The following is a 15,159-nucleotide window of genomic DNA, read 5'->3' on the forward strand; positions in this document are numbered from 1 at the left end:
GTGGCGCAGACAAAGGCGGGCGCCGGGCCTCCCCCGCCGGGCCGCGGAGGCGGCGGGCGCTCCGGGTGGCCGAGGCCGCCCCTGCGCGCGGATCCGGGCAGCTGCCGCCTGCGCCTTTGTCCTGCGCTGCCCGCCCTTGTGCTAAAGGACAGGCGAGAGGACGCCGGGCGCAGGCGGCGCGGGCAAGCATCCACCCGAGTCCCGACCCGGCTCCCACGCTCGGAGCCTGGCCGGGCTGGAGCTGGGGGTAAGGGCGAGAAGCTGGCAGCGCCGGAGTGGGACCCAAACGCCTGCCCGGGAAGCTTCCCTGCCGTCCTCCCCTTAGCAAAGAATTTGCCCCAGAATTCCGCTCTGTGGAGGCTTTTCACCATGGCCCTGACTCCCCTCTTGAAATGCGGTAGGAACTGGGTGTCACAAAGGCAGAGAAGGAGAGAGCATTTAGATTTAAGTGCAAACTAGTGAGCGCCTGGGTCTGGATCCCGGGCTCTCATCTGCGGGGTTCAGGAAAACTTCTCTGCTCTCTTGGCCTTTAGTCCCACTATACCGTAGAACTTTCTGCGATGATGGAAATGTACTGTATCCTCATGGTCCAGTATTTGGTAGTCATGAGCCCCATGTAACTAACTACTGAGTGCTTGAAGTGTGGCTGAAGTACTGAATTTTTCATTGTATTTAATTTTAATGAACTTAGAGGAGCCGCATGTGCTTCCATGCATGTAGGTACATGGCCGTGCCCTTTGGACCCTGCTACCCGCTTTGGACCCTTAAGGGCTCAAGTTTGTCTGGGCGGTTGAATATGTAGTTACGCTGTTAAGATCAAAATTTTAGATTCACGTAAAGGATGGAGCACATGCCTGTTGCACCCGAGAAGATGCCTTGGAAGTAGCTGGCCTGGGAGAAAGAAAAAGTGGTGTTAGCCGAGTTTATCCTGGTTGTTTGGGGAGATGAGTAGGGGGTGAGCTCTGTGCTGGGTAAGGTGAATTGGAAAAAAGGTAAAGAGGAAATGGATCTTTAAAAGACCCTGCTGCTATTGCCAAGTGGGACTGGCCCAACTTGATTTGTATTTAGAGAAAACTGGGGCTCATAATCACTGTCATGTGACTTAGCATACACCTCTCACATGCTGGGCTTCCCGAGACAAGCTAATCAAACTCAGAAACAACTGCAGCAGAATTTGGGCTCTTCTTCAGTCTTGTGTGCTTGTAACCAGGCCCGGAGGAGGGCCTGTGCCTGCATCACTGGCTGGTGGAGGCTGGGGTTCTGTTGCTGCTGTTCTTCCTGGGTATGTGATAAATAATGAAAAAAAAAAACAAAAACAGTAAGACAGTATCACTACAGGTTCGGAGAGTGTGTATCGGTGAGATGGAAGACACTTCCTGATCGGGAAACTGGAGGATTAGAAGTATTTCTTCGTGGGCAGAATGTCTGAGGTTGCAAGCCGACTTCTCACTCATTGTCTTTTTTATGTTCAAGGAGGTAGTGAAATGTAAAATTCACAAGTTACCTGCAGCCCAAAACTGCCTAATCACTGCTCTCCTCCAAGAGTGTACACCGATCAACAACTTCCATTTATTTTTATTGAGCATAAACATGTACAGCTCAATAGGTCTGGTTTATTCATCTAGTTTATTGAACATTTCCAATAGCAATCCGACGGTGTGGATTCTACAATCTGAGGTGGATTCTCCCTTTTGATCTTTTAAATACATTGGTGTGTGTGTGTTTGTGTGTGTGTGTGTGTGTGTGTGTGTGTGTGTGTGTGTTGGAGGTAAATGAGGGAAGGGGTAAAGATGGACCAAGAAATTGTCTTGTATTATCTTTGCAGATTCAGAGTGCCCTTTAACCTATTCTAAAGTATCCAGAAATCGACCTGTGCACACTGACATCCTTGTAGAGGGAAAGCTGGTGGAAGTGTCTTGGTGGGGCTCCTTGCCCATAGTAGGCATTCAGTAAATATTTGGTGAATTTTTATGAGAGGGAAAAATGGGCTGTGATACCATATCCAAACTATCTTTGTGGGTTGTCCATCCCTTTTTGTTTTGTTTTGTTTTTCCCCTGGAGATGTTCCCAACCACAAATAAAGGACAAGGGGGAAAATAGTTAAGCACACCTAGAGCTGCGTCCAAACAAAAGAGGCAAGAGACTAAACAAACTAAGGTTTTCTATTTCTCCCTGAGCCACGTAATCCCTTTGATTACATCTAATACCTGCCAAAACCCAGATGGTGTGCCCACCCATCTCCTGTGTGATAATGCCACATTGTGAAATCTACCCATTAATATTAATTGTCAGCTAGAGAATCTGTCTGAACTACTAAAGCTTGAGATTGCCTTGAGAAAGCAGGCCCTGCTTTAGCAGGGATTTTAAGATAATTCTCATTCTTTCATTCTGTATCTCACATATGTAGAATGTTAAATAATAGCCGGAGAATGCTTTTCTAATTTTGGCACATGTCTGCCTCTCACAATCCAGGTCTTAAACCACTGTTCATTTGGGGTCTACACCTGCTGACCAAAATATTACCTTAAACTGCTGTGGGCTTGCCAGCGACATGTAGGCACCCACTGTTCACCATATAGAGAGAATTTTAACTCCCTGGGAGCTGTTTGAATTGAATGTGCCCTAGCATGAGATGCTCAACTAGTTCCCCTTTATTTTTCTCCCTCTCCATAATTGACTTGGTAATCCTTGAAAAGTATTACAAAAATCTCATTTTTTTTTTTCAATTATTGCCTGAGCCTTCCTGAGAAAGCAAGGCAGGGGCAGGAGAGAAGGCCTGAGAAGAGAATTTAGGGTCTGGGTGCCTTTGGGGTGCCGCTCCTGGCTGATAATGCCATCAGTGATGCGTGATTGGGACTATGACCATAAACATGCCCAGGGAGGCTCCATGATCCCCATCCATCGCAGCTTCCAGTTCTCCAGGTTGAAATGTCTCAGTGTAGCAGTTTCTGCTGTGTTCACTGAACTTTTTTTTTTTTCAAGCCACAAAATTTTAGAATCCATTTATACCTGAAATAGATATGAAAATTTAGTAGGTGTGAGATTGAGTTTTTCCTCTGGAGTCTCCCCCTCCCCTGAATTCTCATGGGTTATGGTACAAACGCCTTTTGACAGTCGTTCTTATAGCCAACACCTTCAACTTTATGAGTAAAAGCAGAATCCAGCCCACACACTGCCTTTATTTTTGCCAGGAGCATATAGGGCTGGTAAAAGGAATTAATTCGCTATTCTGTGTCCTTTTTTCAAGGAGGTAGCTCCCTGTCATCTTGAGCTTGATGCCCACCTCTGGCCAGCATGGCAGCTATGTGGATTGCTGACTGACTGGGACCGAGGGACAGTGCGCAGATGAAAACTGGTGACGTTCTGTTCTTTTGGGTACATAAATGAATGTTTACTTCAAAGCCCTGACAGTTCTTTTATTAGCAAATATTAATTTCAACTGAAAAAACCAGAAGACCTTCCTGGAGCAGCATGTCTAAATAGACATTGAGATAATTTTTAAAAACACCTATTGGTATGTAAAGCAACCTTCCTCATGAAAAGAAGTAACTGTGCAAGTGGCAGAAGCCAGTTTACACAGCTAAATATTATGATTATTTAATTTATTGCCATTATTTTACAAAACGTAAAAAAAAGCAATTGAATTGCAATTTTGTTCCCTTTCCTGGCCAACTTCGCAATTCTGTTTTGTATGAATGCTGATTTTGTAAAGAAATGAGGGACAAGAGAGCAAATGGCTTTCTGTAGAGAGAGGTGAGTTGTCCTGGCCACTAAGTCTTCTGTTTCCACAGGACTCATAAAGTGGAGTTAAAGTCCTGCCTTGAGGAGACACAGTCACTGGCTGTTCATCAGAAGGCCTTGTGAAATAGTGATGTCCTTCCACTTCTGTCCTGCCTGTGGCGATTTTGCAAAGAATTCTCTGCCTTCTTCAGAAAGAGCATTAGATGGGTGGCACGTGTGCAGGGTGAGGGGGATGGCTCTCTCTGTGTCTCCTCCCCTCTTACTGGAAACCAGCTTTCTCATGCCAAAGATGGGGACAAGTTGTTCTAAAGGCACTCAGAAGGCAGAAATTAGCGCTTTTAAAACTGAAGGTGAATCAGAAGGTCTATTTCTGCCCCACACGCTTCTGTTCAGCCATTTAAAAGGACCAAAATTAACTTCTGAACACATCCATTCTTTGCACAAATAATAGTGGGAGGTGGACCAAATCGCTTTGTGAGACAGAAATCCTCTCTGAGGGTTTGTTTTCAGCGTCTATGTTTTCAAATGATCAAAATTCAGGTTCTTATGGTGTTTGAAAGAGTTCACCCACAGGAGCAGACCCTAACATTTCAAGCTTAGCTTTGAGCAAATTTTTATGGCTGGCTTAGAGACCTTTGAAAAACACACTTAATTATAACAAGGCAGCATTGTGCAAACATATGGGGATGTTGTTTACACTACTCCATTCTTATCAGTTAGAAGAAACACAATAAAAATATTAAAGAGCAAACAAGCCAAAATCAATGAGAAAGGAGATCAAAGTATAATTAATTGAAAAGGAAAGTGCATGCAAAAATACTATAAAGTATCACCACACTTAAGGTAATATCCCATTATCATAATCATCTCTAAGCCTTAATAGAGAGTACACAGGGGGTGCCTGGGTGGTTCAGCGGGTTAAGGACTCTGCCTTCAGCTCGGGTTATGATTCCAGGGTCCTGGGATCGAGTTCCGCGTCAGGCTCTCTGCTCAGCAGGGAGCCTACTTCCTCCTCTCTCTCTCTCTCTCTCTCTCTCTCTCTCTCTGCCTGCCTCTCTGCCTACTTGTGATCTCTGTCAAATAAATAAAATCTTTAAAAAAAAAAAAAGAGAGAGAGAGTACACAGTGCCAATACAATGTGTTTCTCAATGTGTGAGGGCTGTCTGCTGTTTTGTGTATTTATGTATTTCAGTTGCTGGACACTGAGCCATTTTAAACCTCTTGGTAAACCAGTCAGTACCTTCGTTTTATGCTGTGCCTTCTCAAAGGAATTTCCTGAAATCTGCAAGCATTTCTGATGCTCCTCATGAGAATTCTGGATGGCCAAGCATAAGTGGTTCTAACTAAATATTCCTTTTTAGGGAAGAGCATGTCTTGAAATGAGAAGGTCAATTTGAAAAACAGTGTGAAGATGTATTCAAGGTGCATTATGGCTGTGTCTGTGGATGTCATTGAATACCACTCCCCCCTCACCCCCTGGCCAGCTTATTTGATTTCCCCTGTAGAGGTCACCTTCTGAGGAGCAGTGCTAACCCCTACCCACCCACACCCACTGTCCTGAAGCCAGAGCTGAAGACTGCAAAATTCAAATGTCCTGGAGGCCATGGGTCTTTAAAATATTTGTTTGCAGTTCCTACTCTGGTTGGAGCAGAACCCAAGCCAGGGCCTCTGAGCTGAGACCCTAGGAGTTCTAGAGGGCTCCCTGCTCCCGCTCCAGAATGGAGCTGCTGATATCTTCTTATAAATCCAAATGAAAAGAAATCTCTTTGATGTCTAATCTATAGTATCTGAAACCAAGTTTTCTTTTACATCAGTAAATTGAGGGGTAAAAACTTTGAAAAAAACCTACTTCCTACCAAATCAGAAAAACAAACAGACATGAAACAGACTTCTATACTTCATTGCCTAGGACCCTGACATTTTTAATGGCTGGCAGAAACCTATCTAATTATAATGGGCAGGGCAAAATAAATATGTAATTTGATAGTCTGTTAGCAACTCCTTTTACTCACCACACGCAGAACATTTTCTAATTTTCCCTTTGATTGTAAATAGAAATCTAGTTTATTAGGCAGAAACATAGATTATTAATAAATAAACCACTTGATGCCTGTGAAGCACTTTGAGGGTGAAAAGTCCCTACTAAATGGCAAATATTATTATTTTTATTGCAAGCTAATGGGAGAAAAGTAAGCTAATGAATGCTTACAGAGCCCAGAAGTAGTCATCACACTTAAATTGCCGTAGACTGTAAACTATTAAACTTGTTTCTTAGATAGAGATGGGTTTAAATTTTAAGTTGATACTTTTAAATTTTTGCCAAGGATGAAAAGCCACACTTATGGGTCTGTAATTTAAAGAATAACTCAGGGGATTAATCAGCTTTTACATTTAAACCGAAGTTGCCTACAACATATACCCCTTCTGAAAGTACAGCTAGCAAAAAGAAAAATTAGCAGGACTAATTTTCTGAGTTAAATTGTTACCAAGGGATATAGCTTTTTATAAGTATCACTTCTTTTGACTAATATCATATCCATGCACCAATCTACATTACAATCTACATTAAAATAATTCCCTAAACATAGAAAGTGAAACCTGATGATCTGGGGTTCAGGCTCAATGCTTTCTTGGGCTATCCTCTTTTGCATTCGGCCTTGACACTGTGGTATATATGATATGTCAGATGAATGAAATCTTCTACTATCTGATATTTGAAGTAGGGAAGCATATAAAAATAATACCAAGTCACAATGGAATAGTTGAAAATGGAATTATGGATGTAAGTCTGATTTTCCTCCTAGCATTTTCCAAAAGTCAGACCATAATTATTCACTTTTGATGTTAGTTAAAGTGGACATACTGTATATTTTAATGTATTATGTTAAATTTGCCAATACACATATGAATATGTGTTTACATAACTGGAATCCACACTTTTTGTTCATTCTTATTGACAGTAGATTTAATTTAAACCAAAACACATAATTTAACAGAGAAACCGATAATGATTGTAAATGTTACAATAGAAATGACTTTGTTTAAATCTCATATAAATATATATTTTGGCTAAATCCTGCATGAGAAATCCATATGGGTTACTTGAGATTTTCCTCACTGAAAATGTCAAAGCAAGTCTTCATTCTCAAGAGAACTAGGTTCTGATCTGGGATCACAGCAAAGGTGTGCTAAAAGGAAAGCATTTAAAGACAATTTTCTTGTCTCTCCCCCAGCTCCACACACACGCATTCCAGGCATTTTAAAATGACACCATTATGCTCCATGTCCAGGACTGGAAAACAAAGTCTCCTCCTGTTTGACAAGATTCAGCCTGCAGTGACTTTAGCAGCCAAGATACAAGATTTTTAAATTAAGGCCTTCAGAATGGAATATTAGCAGACCCGTACTAAAACAATGCTGGCAGCCCTTATGATGAGACAGGGTAATTTGCTAATTAGCAGAAGTCTATCTGAAATGCAGCATGGTATCCCATTTTTCATACTGGTATTTTCTACTGGGTGGAACCAGAGAAATAAAACAAAAGCCACGAAACCTCATGGTCCAATTTCCATAAATTGGTCTCTCCAGCCCTGTAAAGATAGAATCTAATTTTTAAAAGGTTTTTAATTTACAGAACGCAGCTTGGCTGTACTAGGAATGTTGTGCTAAAACCAGAGCACCACCCAACCAGCGATTAGATCACAATAGCTACTCTCCAGTTATTTGATTTAAGGTTTAAAAAAAAAAAAAAAAAGGATAATGACCTGTATTATTTATTCATCCTTGTTTCCTTAAAATCTGTGTTTGGGTTCATCTTTTTTAAAAAAGGGTTTAGCAAAGGGCTATGCTTATAGAGGATGCTGAATAAATATGATTGGGTGGTTCGAAGGCTTTGATACCTTCCGCTCTTTATTCTTTCAAGGTAGAAAAGAATGAATCTGGGTCTTCCTTTTTGGCAGATTGGGTCAGGGGAAGGAGTAAGGGTTGGAGGTAAACACTTTTGGGACTCACACGGGGAAAGGCAAATTAGATTCTTGACATTAAGATTTCAAATATAGAAGCATTCAAAGAACAGATTTTTATATGTGAAGATTTCGAAAGTCAGTCATCCTGTGCATGTAAATAGAAATCACTGTCGAGAGCATCATCTTCAATTATGAAGGAGAAAGCCACGATAATGTTCCATCCAAGTTGCGTCATTTGCATATGGACCTCTTCTTCTGTAGATTGGCGAACAGGAAAATAGGTTCAATGGCAGAGAACAACTTGCTTCAAGCCATCCTCCAAATTGCCTCCAGGTTTTATTTCTCCAAAGAGCGTGCCACCCCCACCCTTCTCAAAAACCTCAGATGGTTTTCCACTGCTTATGGAATTTGGTCAAGACTATGAAGCCTGACATTTGAGGCCCCTCCCAAACTTGCCCCAATCTCTCTCTCCAGACATCTTCCTGCCACTCCACTCTGTGCTCTAGATACACCAGGTGAACTATAGTCCCAAACTAACCACTCCTGTTTGTGTGCCTGGTTGTGGCTCAGGCAAGTCCTTGCTTCCTGAGTGCTCTTACCACATCTTCCCACCAACCAAAGCTCTACCCACCCTTCCCCAGGAGCTGAGAAATCCCTTGCTTTGGGATCCCCTCCTTGATCTCTCCTTTATTTCCCATCCTCAGTCTGACTTGTTTTGTGGCCAGATGTATGTCAATTTCTCCCCTGGACCATGAAGCCCTTGAGGACATGGGGACATGAAATAAATTTATTTATTTATTTATTTATTTATTTATTTATTTTTAACCTGTCTTCATTCCCCTCTACACTTGATACAGGAGCCTGAGTGTGGCAGACAAAAGACCTGGTAATACACTCCAAATAAGAGGCCTGCCTACTTCACATCATGCACAGTATTCAATATTCTATAAATTAGAGACATCGGTTATGAATTAAAAGCAAAACAAAACAAAAGCAACAGCTGCCATGTTCCAGGAATCACACTTGGAGTAGAAAGAGAGAGAAAGCAACTGATGTTGAGGGATATCTGGAGACAGTTCTTCATTCCCTTCCACCTCATTCCAAGGTGATGAAAGCAACTTCTACATCCTTCCCAGGGCCTGGGGATTCACAGCCTGACTTTTACCTGCACTGAAACTGGACAGATTTGGCTCCTCTTCCCTCTGCCTGACACAGCCCGATAAATGCAGGCATGACTTAGGAGGTTTTGGCTTTCGGATCATGGCGCAAATGTCTCTCTACAATAAAAAGGAGCATGTCTCCTCCCACCCCTGCCCCAGAATAGTCAGGGTTTTAGAAAAGGAAAGAAAAAAAAAAGTGATCATATTATTCTATGATTAACTGAACAGAATTGGAATTCTTTATTCTTAGGATGATTAAAAGTCAACATGCTTTTCTGTTATGTCTGAGCCTGGGATAGGGTTTAAAAAGCAGTATGTTCAACTCTGTGGTGGAACTCCTGTTCAACTCCTTGCCCTGGTGAGTCCTGCTTGTCCTCTTCCTTGCTTCAAAGCCAACAATTTGGCCCATCCTAGATGATTTTTCGTGGTTTCTGCTGGTGGGCTAGTAAATTCCACTAGATCCTGTTTGCCAGACGTCAACAACTGCTTTCAGTAGCCATGGATGGCAGATCTATGCCCCCCCACTTTCTTTCCCATAAATAATAAGCTAAATTATTTATCATCCTTTTTTGTATCTATGTCTCTATTTGATGGGTTATCCCTTTTCCCTCCAGGTTCTGGGTTCATGGAAATTTGTTTTATTTTCTCCTTACCCTCAGAGGATACTGTGAGTGGTTTCTTAGGTCTCTGACGTAGTTAACATCTAAGACCAAGTTGGGGTTCCTGCACATTGCAGTCTATTTTCCCACATCAACCCAGAGGCTTGCTTGTAATCTAATAGATAGAGCTAAACAGATTTGAACAATATGCAGGAAAAGCACTAGAACCTGCATCTTTTGATAGAACATATGTAAGTAATTAAGAAAAAAAATAATTGCACGTTTGAGAAGGTGGACTCACCAAGCAGTTGTTGAACTATAAAAATGCATTAAGTGTAGTCAGTTTCTTTTTTTAATTATTCAGGAATGTTGTTTATGTTATCATGAAAAAAAGAGGTGAGAAAATATATTCGGCAATTTTTGGTTTTCCCCCATTTGAGCAGATGGCGATTTGTAGTTCAAAATTTGTAACTCAAATTATTTCACATTTTTATTAATCAGTACAATATGTTTTTAAAACAACAAACTGCACTTAGAAATATCAGTGTAAGTTCCCCAATTTGCCTAGTTCCAACAGAGAGCAGTTTAAGAATTAGAGAATTTGTTAGCAATATTGGGAAACAGGACATTCCAGTTCAGTATTTCAATTGTAATTATTTTTATTCCAGTGTTCAGAGTATCTCATATGGGGGAGGGGGCAGTTGAAAATAGTACAGAAAATTGCAATGGGGAACTGTAAAAAGCTGGGAGAATCTGTTTCAAGATGTTTGCTTTTTTGGTAGAACAAAAAGTGCATTTTGTTAGAGACAAATATTTTTGTGATAAAAAAACATTTTATGTGAAGTGTAGATTGGACTTTTAATATAAAAAAGAAATGTTAAGCCATTCTATTTTAGGAACCTTTGCCGTCTTAGAATGAAAGCTGTTAGAACTGCATATATTGGAATGTTCTCACAACTGTTGTCATCCTATGTTCCTCTGCAAACCTGTTAAATTACATGAGTGTAGGAATAAGGGATCTTTTTTATTATTATTAATTGACACTCATTTTTAGCTGGCATGTGCTGGCAGGTCTTTCCAGACAGACCGCAGACCGTATAAGGCAGAGCTTCAATCTGAAAGTTTGGGAGTATTCTAAAGCCCTGTAATATGGAAGCTAGGAAGTGTAATATTAAAGTGATAAACATCTTATATTCAGTGTAATTCACAGTTTCTTTCATTCTTTTTACTATCTATAGATCTAAATCAAAACAAATTCCATAAAAGAGGGGGTTATTTTCAAGCACATTTTCCTTCAGAGAGCTCTTGAATATTTTATCATATCTATTTCTATACATATGCTATACATTTCTAGATCCCTGTTGAACAAAATCCAAGGTGATGATTAAAAAAAAAAAAAAAGAAAAAACCTATGACATTAGAATTCCCAGGAGACATAAAGTTAGCCTTTGTAAATGAAATAAACTTTGTTTGGGCAATTAAGGAATACACAAAGATATTAAGGAACAATATGTCTGAACTATTAAATTGTTTTTTTTTTCCAGGAGGTTATTAAAAATGTATTTCAAATTGCCAGAGTGGCAGGAAAAAATAAAAAATAACAACTTAAAATGGTTACATTTTCCTTTGCTGTTGAGAAGGCATATTGGATTTCATACAATTTGATTTTCAAGTAGAATATTTCCAAATATCCACTTTAGGTCTCAGTGAGAGGTTCACCCCCCCACATTCCCAATAGTGAGACCTTTTGAGCCGTCACTGCAGCTAACTGTGAATGGGTGGGCACTTCAACTGTCATCTGGCAATGGGAATATATGGATTTTCTGGGCGTCCCTCGAATTGTGCAGAACCCCGGGTTTAGACAAGCTCTTCACGAGGTCAAACAAAAAACCAGACCCGGATCACGGTGCCGCCCAGCATCAAATGGGGCAGGAAGTATAAGCTTATGATGTGAAGAGGCAATCTCTGGTATCTGAACAGCGTCTGTGTACTCAAATGGTTAATTCCCCCAGGCTGTCATATTGCATAAACAGATCCTCCTTTAATAAAATTAATTAGGTTCTGAGCTTTATAGGGTGATGCCCACTGACCCTTTACATGCCTATTGTTCCCAGATCCAAGCGAAAGGAAAAAGAGAGGCTGCCCAGTCGACAAGAGAGAGTCCCAAGTTGAAAGATTAGAAATCTCAAGTAGGAGCCGGGAGAGGGGGTGGAGGAAGCTAGGTAATGGTTGCATCTGCACCGAAGTTAAAAAAGCAACACAACACAACACAAAAACCGGCGCGCTAATGGGGTTTTGCTAATTTCGCTTTTGTGAGCGCCACGAAATTCAGGCTGTGTTGAGCTCCTGAGAAACATCCAGAGTAATTGCAGATAGCAGGGATGCGCGGCTTTAGTTCAAAAAAGACCCGAGGCATAGGGGCAGGGTTAGGTGGAGGGCACCACAGGATCTGCAAAAGAAAAGCAGTAACCTGCAAACCCACTTAGATTCCCACTACATCCCTCCCTTTTCTTCTGGCTACCCCCTAGCGCTATCCCGGGCATTTCACGGCACAAGTTGCTTCTGATATTCTTTTAAGTTTGCTAAGGGAACTCCTCGAGGGTGGGAGCGGGCGCTGGGATGGGGAAAGGTGAAAGAAGGACCGTGTCTTTCTTTTTTCTTCATCACAAGGGGCTTGAGGTCCGGGTCCTGAGGATTGAGTAAGCGCATCCCGGGCGTCTGTGGTCGAAGAAAATCTGAAGCACGGCAGCAAACACTGCCCGATGTTGTTAGGGGGGAAAAAATTAAAGGGAAGGGAAACAATCGTCGTCGACCGGATGTTTCCAATTACAGGGGAGCCAGAGAACAGAAAGTGGTGGGGGGGGGCGTTTGTCGAGGATGCGCCAATATTTGGAGAGGGTGGGGGAGGGTTGGAGGTGAGAAGAGACGCAGGAGGGTAAAATACAAGAAATGAGGCTTCTGTGAGAAAAAGAGGAAAATAGGAAAATGAAGCAGAACTAGAAAAATGACAAAGTGTTGAGTGCTGATTTATTGCAGAAGCCTCTGGTCATTTCCATATATTGAAATGCGCCCAAGCGGCCAGTCAGTCAATTTCTTTTGAGCTGCTGCCGCCGCTGCCCACGGGCTGCCCACGTGACTCCCCCTCAGTCAGCCTCTTTACCACCCAGCCCCTGAGACAGACAGAAGAAGAGGAAAGAAAGAGAGTGTGAGGCAGAGGAGGCATCTGTGTACTGTAGTGGGTGATTTGAGAAGGAGCCATTTGGGTGGGTTTGGGGAAAGGAGGAATGTGGCCTGGGGAGGGGAGAGATAGGTTTCAAGCTCAATTCAAATGTTACATCCAGTTACCTCTCTGGCATCTTTCCATCTCTCTCTCTTTACTCTTTCTCCTTTTTCCTCTTTATCTCTGCCCTCTTAAGCAGTTGAAGGGGACAGAATACACAAATAGAAAAAAAAAAACTATCTATCTACAAATACATAATGGAGATGGGTGTGGAGATGTAGGATATTCCAGTCGGATTTGATTTTGGTGTCTTTGATACTGTCCATTGCTTTGGTAGATTTTTTCTTAAGGAAAGACGCGCACGCGCGCACTAGCGTGCGTGCACACACACACACACACACACACACGCAAATCCTAGATAAAAGCCAGTGAGTTGTTAAAAATGAATTTGCAGCATTAGAGCTGTTAGCATCATTCAGCAAGCAGCAAGCTTGATAATTTCCAGGTGTTGGGGAAAGCCGTTGTCCGGGAGCTCTTACAGAGCTTATAAATCCCTGTTGGGAGGGAGAAAAAAAATCTTTAGAGGTGAATGAAATATCAAATCACAAGACTCCTATGTAGATTTATGATTGCATAAGAAGCTTGATCATTTCCATATACTGAAATGTGCTGTCCTCCTGAGCCTGCCCAGCCCATCCTGGAGAGGAGGCGCTCCGTTCTGCCTTGATCAATGTTGACTATGAAGCAAGAAAGGGGGGGGGGGCGGTGGAAAGCAGGCTGGCACCAGATGGAGCGGGGTCTCGGGAAAGGTCAAGGTTAGCCCAGGCTGCTATTGAGTCGGTAGCAGCCTCACAGATAGATCTCTGCCTCGAAGGCACCCACTGGGGCTTCTCAAAATCAAATCTAATAGAAAAGGCAGTCACAGAATGAAATCGCTTCATCTGAATGCTAAAATTGTTATTAGGCTACATTAGAGAGATATCAGGCACGTGGTTACCAAAAAAGGGAGCATGCCTAGCAGTTTGTGTCTGAAAGAAAAGCTATGAATATGTTGATAACATCAGTAATGGGCAAGTAGAAGAGATGGATATCTTTTTTATTTTTTCTGTCTGAAGAACAGATTAACATATTAAATGAACTTTTTTTTTTCTTTTCAACAGAACTACCTTGTATTTTGAATTGCTTGAAATTCTTCTTTGGAAAGGGTATATGTGGGGGGGGGGGGAAGCTGTTCTCTCCAGAAATAGGTGGTTCTTACTGATCAAGAAGTTTGACTCACTTAAGGAATTTTGTTAGCCTCTTCTGCTAGGTGTGTGCCTTTGGAAATTTATTCCTCAAGCATTACATTGGCGGTTGGCACTACCATGGAAATCAGTCTTTCTGGCTTTGGACACTGGAAATCTGTCCGAGGCCTTCTTCCTCTCTCACTTCTTCCCCACCCTCTTTTTCCTTTTGCATTCTTTTTAGAGACAGAACAGTTTCTGGAGAAAATTTCATCTCACAGGCAAACCCAGCCTAGGAAGAGTGCTTGGGACCAGACATACATAGCATGTTAGGGTAGCCGCACTTATATTTTTCAGACAGTCTCTACCCCCAATTATCATAATGAAACCCACATTAGCTGTTTTTAACCTACAGCATAGCCCTATCTTAAAGAAGGATTTAGTCTTGTAAAATAAATGTGGGCTACACTAGATTAAACATGATGACTGCACTCCAAGGGTTAATAAATTTAGAATTAACAGATCATCCCAGCTTGATACAGCTACTATAGATGATTTAATATGCAGCCTAAGTAGGTTGACAGTCAGCTCACAGATGCAGATAAGATCAAACAGTCTCTTGATTCAATAGATTGAATGGTTGTACTGAGTGTCTAGAAGGTGAGTGACAGAACATATATGGCAGGGGTTCTGGTAAAGAGGAGCTTCGATTCCCAACTGCTGTTTTGTGCACTGGCTTTCTTTTTTTCACGGTTCACCTTCTGTAGCAATAAAGTCCAGAGCAGGGGCTTAAAAATTCTCCTCATCATATAGAATAATGGGAGCTTGTTTAAGTTTTGAATAAGGGAAAGATGGACACCTTTACTATCAAGATGTATTTCTAATTCGTTCTGCCTGGTAACTAATATCCACCAGTTCCTCTCCTTCTCTCTTCTCACAGGCTCTCAGGCCAGGGCTCTACAGACAGGATACAAGATTCCTGGGCGATGCAGATAAAGGCAGACTCATTGCTAAAATTATATAGGTAATTTCCTCAGTCCTCTACTGTGCTCTAGCTGCGAAGATCTGAATATGAAAATGAAGTGCGAAGCTAAGGTGAAATTCAAACTCCACTACAGCCACTGTAAGAGGTTTACACTAGGAGAGAGCTTGCAGGTTTGAAACTGATGGTAAAAAATAGCAAAGCTTGCGGGTGGGGGACTTTGGGGCATTGGGGAAGATTGGGGAGTGTCCAATAGTAGAAGTATCTGT

At 41.8% G+C, this 15,159-nt stretch overlaps 1 long non-coding RNA gene across 1 annotated transcript; it reads left to right on the plus strand.

Moving 5' to 3' along the window:
• The first annotated feature begins 35 nt into the window (after positions 1-35).
• Positions 36-6,665, plus strand: LOC309872510. The gene is made up of 3 exons (XR_014315926.1): positions 36-247; positions 3,248-3,375; positions 3,792-6,665. It is a non-coding gene; the product is annotated as an uncharacterized lncRNA (long non-coding RNA).
• The last annotated feature ends 8,494 nt before the right edge of the window (positions 6,666-15,159 follow it).

The sequence above is a fragment of the Mustela nivalis genome, assembly GCF_964662115.1.
Source record: "Mustela nivalis genome assembly, chromosome: 8".
Taxonomy (NCBI): domain Eukaryota; kingdom Metazoa; phylum Chordata; class Mammalia; order Carnivora; family Mustelidae; genus Mustela; species Mustela nivalis.